Here is a 10,268-nt window from a genome sequence, read left to right as displayed (position 1 = left end):
CCTCTCACTTCCACTCTCTTGGGCAGGGCAGGGTGGGGAGGTACCATCCTTGACAGGTTACCAGCACCTAGAACTGAATGTCATATTTTCAGAGTGAGAAACTGAGCTTCAGTTTCATCATATGTAACATGTGAATAGTTACTATACCTACCTTAACGGATTAATTGTATGACACAAAGAGCCTAGTGTGGTATTGTCGGATAGTAATAGTAGTTCCCAAAGCTAACTCAATTATCTCAGACAGTTGCTGAAGCCAGATATATATGAAGTACACTGGCCTGTCCTGCTCATTATACTCACATCATTGTAGGACTGGGTTCATGTGGGTTAATAAACTCAGCCTGAAGCCCCAGTGCTAATGGTATCTGCTGATAAGCACTAAATCAGAAGCTTCCAATCCTTTTTAAATCAAGTTGTATTTGATAGAAACTGCCACAAGAGGACAGTGCTGGGCCACTTATGAGGGGGATGACATCATGGTTGGATAAATGTAGGTCCATCCAGCGGAGTTGCCATGGTGGAGGCAGCTTCAATACTACACACTCGGCTGTAACCTGCGGTGTCCTGCCTGCTAGTCTACCTAGGTATCAGTTCAACAGAACCCCCAGGTGTCAGGCTATGTAGAGGCAAATGCATCCAAACTCTTTTCCACTGTCCTTCTGCAATCTAAGCCCACACTTCATAATCATTAAGCTCAGGTTCTGTTCTGATGTCCCACAACAGGTTCTCTGTGTAACTAACTATATTCCTCTCCAATTGCTCATTTGCTAAAGAGGCACATGAGTCCTAAATGACATCATTTCCCACTAAGCCTGCCTGAGAGTCCTTCTCAGCATCTCTACCAACTGCTCAGACTTGACATCAGAGATTTTGTATTCAGCAATATATGAGCACCTACTCTGTACCAGGTACTGTTCTACTTGCCATCCCTTCTCTGGCCCAAGACAGGCCCCACCAAGGGTTGATGTCTGACAGACAACTTTCTTGATTTCTCCAGATTAAGAATTTCTCAGGGCTGTAGCACGGTCCCTATACTTTTGGACTTCTCTTGACAACAAGCATAAAATGAAAAGCCTCCAAATCTCAAATTCCCACAGCATACTCTAGGCTGGACCCTAGCACCCTCCCTTAGCCAAATTCAGAATGGTGACAACACCCTCCCTGCCAATCTCACTCAAACTTTGAAGAGCCCCTATAACTGTGACAAGAACTCAGAACTGTGATGCTGCCCCAAATTAGACTCTCCCCTCTTAACTCCATTCCTACTAAGAGGTAAAGAAAATACTCACGGAGATTTTACTTTCCACAACAGTATAGATGTCACATATCCTCTCTCCTGTCAAACATTCAAATGCTCTTGGACTTGGCAGCCACATGCACCATGGACTTAGGGGCTGCCTACATACCACCCTGTCTTGAGGTTTTCACTTAAGACTGTTTTGATTATCTGTGCTTTTCAAGGAAATATGGAAAACTGTTCCTGTATGCTTATGCAATTTTACAGAAAGGAAAGCTGATAGGGTCTTTCACATGAGGGCTACAGACTATTTTAAGAAAAGGGAGAGGAAGGATACAAGGAATCAAAGGTTTTAACACTGCTTAAACCAGAGAGATCATCAAATCCTTGTGGGGGATTTATCACTAAGATGGAATTTAGCTGACTGAATGATACAAGATGCTCAAGATAGCAATAAAAGAAGGGAATATTTTGGCCTATTTAACCACTCCAAGATAAAAAGAGATACCAAATGTCCATCAATGAATGAATAGATAAAGAAATGTGGTACCTACACAAAATGGAGTTTTATTTGTCCATAAAGAAAAAGAAAATTATGGACCTTGCAGAAAAATAGGTGGAACCAGAGACCATCATGTTAAGTGAAATAAGTCAAATTCAGAAGCTTAAGTGTCATATGTTTTCTCTCATATGCAGAATCTAGAGAGGCAAAAGGAAAACAAAGGTGGGGGTGGATGTCCTAAAAATCAAAGGGAGATCAGTAGAGGAAAGGGACAACCAAGAGGTGGGAGGTACGGAGGGAGGGGGGTAAATGCTGGGGAGTGACATTATCCAAATTACATTGTTATACTGTGTGCATGTATGAGTATGTAACAACAAACCCCATCGATATGTTCAGCTATAATGAAATAAATAATAATAATGAGGAAATAAAAAAAGAGAAAAACTAAAGAAGTTCACAATGGAATTACATTATGAGCCTGGGTCCAGAAAAGGCACGAGACCACAGGCCTCGTCTAATTTATGTACTAATGGGCCCAGTATGCAAAGTAGGGAGACCAGAAAGGACACGTTGACTAAAATAAGAGTTAAGCTTCACAAGAGAAGGTATTCAAGAAGTCACCTGATGGCCCCAGCAAAAAAGCCCTGACAAAGTCACATACAGCAAATGAACCATAGAACCTAGAGGCAAATGGCACTGTGTCTAAATACTTCTTGAGATCATCGTGAGCATGGTATACTATCAATAATGTGCCTAAATCATCAAGAAAAGGTAAGTACACAGATTGTACTCTGTTTAAGAGAATAAAAGAAACAATAAGAGCAACAGCAACAACAACAACAAAAAAACATGTTATATGACTCCACTTATGAAAAATATCTACAGTAGGCAAATCCACAGATAAAGAAAAATTGAGTGGGTGCCAGAAGGTGGGGGAAGCGGATAACGGGGAGTGACTGCTTCATGAGCATGGAGTTTGTTATAGAGGTATCAAAATGTTCCAGAATTAGATAGCAATGATGGTTGCATGTTTCTGTGAATATACTAAAGACTACTGAATTTTTAATAGGTGAACATTATGGCATGTAAAATATAGCTCAATAAAGCTCTAGACAAGATGACAGGAAGGCATGTAATACAATTTAAAAATATTCCATTAGAAATTACTCCAAACCTCAACAGAGATTAGATTCATTTACCTAGAGAATTCACAGTTTAGAAAATTTCATTCTCAGGCCAGGCTGGAAAAATGAGGTGTTTCTATATAATCAACAGAGTTAAATTCAGTAAAGTAAAGAGATTAGAGAAAGAAAGTACAAAGCATACCCCCAATTCAGTAGAATCATAGATTCTCAGAGAAGGGACTCAGGGGATCATGTGACCATTCTGATATGATCTCTTATTTCATGGATGAAGAAGCAAGTCTGACAGCACAAAAGGCTTGGAACTGAAAATAAAGTCTCTTTCATCAGCCTCACTCCCTACATAGCCACTCTTCTTTAGTTTATTGTATCTTCTTCCATAAATAATGTTCTATTCACGTGTACACACACACACACACACACACACACACACACACACACCCTTCCCTATAGTCCAATTAGACTAAAATTGTAGGAGGAAAACTATAAATTAATTTTAAGGAATATTAATATAAAAGCATATCCTGAGAGTTACTCTGGATTTTTAAATGATAGAAACACTTCCTTGAATTTAAGCATTCTAGAAAATGTTGCCTTGACAAATTCATACCTGAAATAGGGGGCTGGCCACCTATCAACACGTGGGTGACTCTGAGTGACACTCATGCAACTCATGGTGTCCATGGCCTAAAAAGACACAGAAACACACACTGTCCCATTGGGACATGCCACTGCATGTCTCATACTTCCTTCTGCTCTAGACAACCACCATCTCCTAGGTAACACAAATACATTTCTGTTTCTCTGATCCTAGGGTTTTATTTATTTTTATTTAAGTGATACATAAAAACAAAAATCATACATATTAGTGGGGTACCACATGATGTTTCAATATATGTGTACATTAGTGATGCTTAAATCAGGTTAAACATGTTTATCTTCTCAGTCATCTATCATTTTGCATGGTAAGATCATTCACAATCCTTTCTTGTAGCTTTTTGAGTACAGAATCGTTATCTAGGATCATTCTACTATGAAATAGCACACCAGAATGTCTTGCTCTTGTCTGTGACTTAGTACCCGTGGATCAACTTTTTCCCCTTCTTGCCTTCCCACTGCTCTCTTCAGCCTCTGGTAACCACCATTGTATTCTCAGCTCCTGTGAGATCAACATTTTTAGATTCCACATGTAAGTGCAATCATGCAGTAATCGTCTTTCTGCACCTGTCTTATTTCATTTAGCATAATGATCTCCGTGATCTAGGTTTGTGTGGACACTCTAATTTATACTATTGGGGATGGGAGACAGAGATGTCATTTAATGGGATTATGCCTATCACACAGGGGTAGAGGCTTACATTTCCATGGGGACAATGTAGCCTCGGCATGATGCACAGAGAATGTGGCTAAGAGGTGATGGTGTTATCAGGAAAATCACTATTGGCCACATTTTTGGGAAAAGGGCAACATAATCACAAGGTTCAGCATAAAGACTGATTTCCAATCAAATGTGAAGTACAATGTCGGTCTGGCAGGTAATCAGCAGTTTAACACAGGAACAGGGCCATTACTTTGAAATATGACATCAAAATAGGAGGAACACAGTCCAGGTCTCAAAGTCCCCTTGAAGACTCTCTACCCTCCAAAGTATTTTTAGTCATAGTAATTGTAGATGGTGAGCAGAACACAGCAGTCCTCAAAATAAGATGGCTTTCAAAAACATAAGGTCAGCAGATGCCATCTCCGTAAGTCAAGCCTGTAAGAAAGATGGGATTAGCTGTTTAGGGGACAGCTTTCCAGAAGTAACCCATCTTGCAGGGTGATTTGGAGTGACCTTACTGAGGAGATTAATGTGCTTCTCCCTGGTATGTCATTAGCAAGCAGCAAAACAATCTAACACTTAGGAAACCGTTTGTTGTGGTAACCAGGAGAGTAAATGACAGGGTGGTGGTCGCATGAATATTTGGAAAGGGAATGTTGGAAAATGAAAATCTATCAGTGTGTTGCCAGGAGGCCTAACAGGCATTCTGGATGAATGACCCTGACCCTTTACATAAAAATGGTCTTAAAGGAAGTCAAGCCTTCAGAGTTGGATGGAAATAGAACATAAGAACATCCAACATTTGTCCTATGCTCAAAGAGTGCTAGGTTTGGATGTGAAATGACCGCCCAAGGCTCTTCTCCAGCCTGTGCTGCTGTTAGGAGGTAGTGGAAGCTTTATGTGGTGAGGCCTAGGGGGAGGTCTTCCATACTGGGGGTGTGATCTTGAAGGGGACAGTGGGACTCCTATACCTTCTTCTTCTACTCTCTTTCCCATCTTGGCCATGAGGTGAGCAGTTTTGCTTTGCCATACACTCCCGCCATGACATGCTGCCCCCTCCCCACTGCCAGAGGCCTAAAGCAATGGATCTTCCCTACCACAGACTAAAAGCTCCAAAACTGTGAGCCTAAATAAGTTGATTATCTTGGGTATTCGTTACAGTAACAGAAAGCTGAGTAATGCACCAAATGATATTCAGGTCTTATTTACCAGGGAGAGAATACTCTGGAATAGATTGGCTCTACTTCTTGGACCCTGAAGAGTTCTACTATGGCCCAATTTCTGACAACTTGATTAATCTTAGATGCTCTGCTTAAAACCAGGTTGTGGAACTTCACTCTGTCATCCTTTCATCCAGTATTCATTGAGCATCTACTGTATATCAAGCACTGTGGTAGGAACTGGTACAACCCAAACAGAGTGGAGGGAGCTTCCAGGCCTGTGTTGACTCAGGACTGGAAAGTGGGTGAAAATCACAGTTGTTACAGTTGCTTCTAAAAAGAACAAGGAGCCTCCTCCATCATTACAGGATCTGTATTTACTCTGTATTTATAGTCTATTCATGAAATCAGAAGATCAATTATCTTATAACTTCAGAATTAGTTTAGTGAATTAATTGAGAGAAGATCCCAGGTATCACTATTTTTTACGCCTGTCTTGGTGATTCAAAAATGAAAACAGGGCTGAAAATCCTTGATCTGGTTTAACCATTGGACTTTCTAGGTAGGTGAACTGAGAGCAGAAAGAATGTGTTTCAAGTAACATTTCCTATGTGTAACACTCACATAAATTCAGGGATTTATAGCACTCTAAGACAGACCACAATTTGTTTTAGGCAATTTATCCTGAATCCAGTTATTGTCTTTGATTGTCGTATTTACCATAGCCATATGCACCTCTACATACTAATTTTTTAAAAGAATGATTTTTTTAACTTAATAGTATTTAAGCAATATCACTGGCAGTAAAAGCTGCAAAACACACTGTAAAATTAATAACTATTAAAATGCAATGTACTGAGCAGGAGGCCATCTAAATTTGGTTGCATGTCACAGCTTACGCATACATAAATAACATTTTGGGACACGGGGGTGGGGGACTGCAGTATTGGGAGCACTGGGAAGCCTTGGAAGGTCTAGGCAGGTTGTAGACTTTTACCAGGAGTTCCCCACAGAAGGGGCTGAAGAAACTATAGGTGACCACAGGTACTGGGCAGCAACTGACCCTCCTGGAGTCTGTCAGTCCTTGGTGGCATTCAAATGAATATGGGTTGATGATGAGGTAGGAGGAGTTAACAATGGGAAGATTCATTTTACCTCTTTTGGAAAGGCCACAGGTCACCCTGTAGCAACAAACGATTAAAATGAAGCTGCCAATACATCATCTGAAGTCTGCTGATGCAGACATGCTGAAATTGATTTAGAAGGAAGAAAAAATATGATGACAGCATGCTCATAAAGTAATATCCCAGAGATGCAGCTTAGATTAGATGCCATCTTTGAGCCTTTTGGGTTCATAAAGATTCAGGATTTTTAATTTATCATTCTACTTACCAAGACTTATTTTCTTTTTTGAATAAGCTCATTAATCTTGCCATCTTGTTTAATATGTTCTAAGTTGATGTGTGATATTCTGAAAGGAGAGGGGAAAAAATGACTTATTCACCAGTATCCCATTCAGTTCGGCTTCAGGATGAGTCAGTTTTTAGATTTTTGACCAACAAATCTTAATAATCAGGGTTTTGATGAAGAGGTTTCCAATTTTTCAAATTTGGGATTGAAAAAAAAAGTGTTAAAAGGAATTGGAGAACCCATCATTCAGTAAAGAGAGATGACCTGGAATCCTGGGACAAAACCTAAGACTTTGTCCATTTCTCTCTTTCTCTTTCATTCTATTTTTAAGAGGTTTTCCAGTGGACTCAGTAATCCCACTCCTAGGAAAATCCTTTGGATGGATTCTTATTCAAGTGCACAAAAAGACATGAATCTGGATGTCCAATGCAGCAACAACTTTCACAATAGAGAAAAATTAGAATTGTCTTAAATAATGGAATGCTATGCAGCAATGAAAACAAAGGAATTAGAGCTATGTGTATCTCAAAAAAGATAAGAGTTAATTGGAAAACTATAAAATACTGGACCAGGAAGATACTCACCAACTTCAGGATAACTGTTACCACTAGGATAAAGGCAATTATTTGCAATAATTTTTAAACAGCTGAAGGAACTCAAAATTTAAAAAAAAAAATTGTTTTCCAAAACTTTTCTGTCAGCTTAAGAATTCATAGTTGACAAACAAATTATTGAAGCTATTAAAGTTCTACATAAGATGTGTGTTTATAAATTTATTGGGTAGAAATAGTCATTTGTGACAGAAAGGCCTATGTTTTTCATTCTGGGGAACAAACCCCCAAATCACCTTCTGTCATATAAGGTAACACACATAAAATTGGCAGAGAAGATCTGCTGAAGAAATAAACTTCAACTTAAAAAATGTATACAGTTAAAAAATAGTGAGTTAAAAGTGTTTCACTTATTTGAATTTGGTGTCAACATGCCTTATATACAAACATAGATATGAAAAATTGTGGTATATATGTGCATTAAGAGTTGTAATGGGGCTGGGGTTGTGGCTCAGCGGTAGAGCGCTTGCCTCGTATGTGTGAGACCCTGGGTTCGATCCTCAGCACCACATAAAAATAAATAAATAAAATAAAGGTATTGTGTCCAAATACAACTAAAAAAATAAATATAAAAAAAGAGTTGTAATGCAAAAAAAAGAGTACATGTATAACAGCATAATTTGGTGTGAACATACTTTATACAGAGATACGAAAAATTGTGCTGTGTGTGTAATAAGGATGGTAATGCACTCCACTGTTGTCGTGTATTTAAAAAATAAATTTAAAAAAGCGTTTCACTTAATAAGTAGCTTTGCTTTTAAAAAACAAATGGTAGAAGATGATGATTTACTTTTTAATTCTTTCTTAAATTTACTTTAAGAATGACAAAAATAATAAACAATCATTTTAACAAGTCAAGCAATAAAGAGATAGTTAAAGAAGTTGATAATCTTCCGTCTGTCTGTCTGTCTTTCTAATTCCATCCCCAACCCTTTAAATTATCCAAGGTTAACAATCAGGTATTCGGTCTTCTATAATATACTCTATAAATATTTTAAAAATTGTTTTTGCAATTTTTTAAGCTGATTCAATTTTTTTGTGATCAAAATTATTTATTTTTGTTATTGCCAAGTCAATCCATAGTCATTTTAGAAAAATACACAAATTTCAGATGAGCAAAAACAAGATAAAATTAAAATGGGCATGAATTTTTTTTTGATTCATAAACTTAATAATATTTAAGTCCCAAATCAAAAATGTAGGACAAACTCCACTTTAGTACACAAGTGGCTATCTTCATTGACAACAGTCACTTTTCATCAGAGGTGGACAAATTTTGGTGGGTATATCGTTCTGAGGTTCAAAGTAGGGAGCCACCCAGGCTCCCCAGAGTACAGCAGGGTATGGTCAGAGACAGTTCCACTCCCTGTCATCAGGCTGCTGGCTCATCACTCCTCAACCCTCCTGTCACGTCTCCATCCTGTCCTTTCTCCTCTGTCCTTCCCTTCTCCACCTCCCTCACCCCACTCCTTCCCCTTCTCCAACTGGCCAAAGAAGTGTCCATGTCACTCACCTCTTGGGTAACTGGAGCCCTTCAGCTGTTTGGGTCCTTGTTTGGAAGGGCATTTCAGCATTGCCCTGGGCTCCCAGGACTGCCAACTTCCCAGAAGGCTTCATCTGTCAAAGTAGGAGGGTAACTTAGAATTCCTTACAAGAACTTTACAACAGCAATTAAAATAATGTATCTTCGTTGCTAGAGGAAAAAAAAAAAAAAAAACAGTTTCTCCAGAATAGCCCCAGTCCTCTATTTCCCCTCTATTGCAGTTTGGGTTGGGGGATCCCTGGAAGGAATGCAGGAGAAAAGCTACAAGGAAAAGATTCAAAGGTAACATCCCATCTCTCCAGGAAGAGAAAGGCCCAGAGACAGATACACGGTGGTAGAAGCAGATTTAGGGAACAGAAGAAGAATCTGGACATTTTATGCATAAACTATCACTAACTTTTACCTTCAAAGACTTCAGAGACTGGGGGTGGGAGTTGCCTGGGTGAGTGGATGGTCCTTTCTTTTCTCTTTCTTTCCTCCCTCCACGACTCAACTTCTTTCTTTTATATGTCTACCCAATCTTAAACACACTTCTCCAAAGAACATGTTCATTTGAAAATAGATTAGTATTGCTAGCTTTGCCTCAAATCATGTGGATGTGCTTTCCCCGGGGACATTTGCTGGTGTAAAAAGTCACAACTCTCAAGAAATGTATATAACCAAGTGTGAACAGTAATGTGAAGCATGGACTTGGGGTGATAGGATATGCCAGTGTGGGTTGATGATGACAAATATACCACTCTGATGCAGGAGGTTGATGATGGGGGAGGCTATAAGTGGGTGAGGAGGGATATGGGCTATCTCTGTACTTGCCACTCAGTTTTGCTGTGAACCTAAAATTGTTCTTTAAAAAAAAAAAAAGCACAGTGTATTAAGACTTTTTTTTCAAGTCAACCACTCCCAGGAGGCAGAAATACACACCATACTCACTTGTACAACACAGCTGTTAAGCAAAGGCAATCACAAGAAAGATTCAAGGACTTTTAAGACAATCCCCAGGGTCTAATATCAGCAGACACCTAGTCATCATGTGGGGACAAGGAGCCTTGGATGGGGTCTGTAGTCCCTTGCCTGCTGCCAGGATCTTTGGCATTATCATTTTACACAGGGAGATGCAAGAATGTCTTCATAATCCAAAGCTTGGGCTCCTCCTCCTTGATCCCCACAGGGTAAGAAATCTGAGGACAGAGTGAGCCTGCCAGGCTTGTCCTCCCAACATTGCAAATTTGGCTGAGAGATGGGGTCAAAGCTGCAAATCCCACCAGGGCTGTTCTCAGAAACTAAGTGATAGGGTCGCCTAACCTCAACTGCTCTACCTGACCCTGGGTTTCTCTACCAATGC

The 10,268-nt window shown here is 39.5% G+C and overlaps 1 long non-coding RNA gene across 1 annotated transcript; it reads right to left on the bottom strand.

Moving 5' to 3' along the window:
- Positions 1 to 6,765: 6,765 nt before the first annotated feature.
- On the bottom strand, positions 6,766 to 9,462 carry LOC107158091. The gene is made up of 3 exons (XR_001505572.2): positions 9,330 to 9,462; positions 8,897 to 9,000; positions 6,766 to 6,833 (listed from the first exon to the last, which is right to left on the bottom strand). It is a non-coding gene; the product is annotated as an uncharacterized LOC107158091 (long non-coding RNA).
- Between the last annotated feature and the right edge of the window lie 806 nt (positions 9,463 to 10,268).

This window comes from Marmota marmota, unplaced genomic scaffold (genome assembly GCF_001458135.2).
Source record: "Marmota marmota marmota unplaced genomic scaffold, marMar, whole genome shotgun sequence".
In the NCBI taxonomy this organism is placed as follows: Eukaryota; Metazoa; Chordata; class Mammalia; order Rodentia; family Sciuridae; genus Marmota; species Marmota marmota.
Note: the sequence above shows the minus strand (reverse complement) of the source record. Positions and strands in the feature narration are given on the sequence as shown.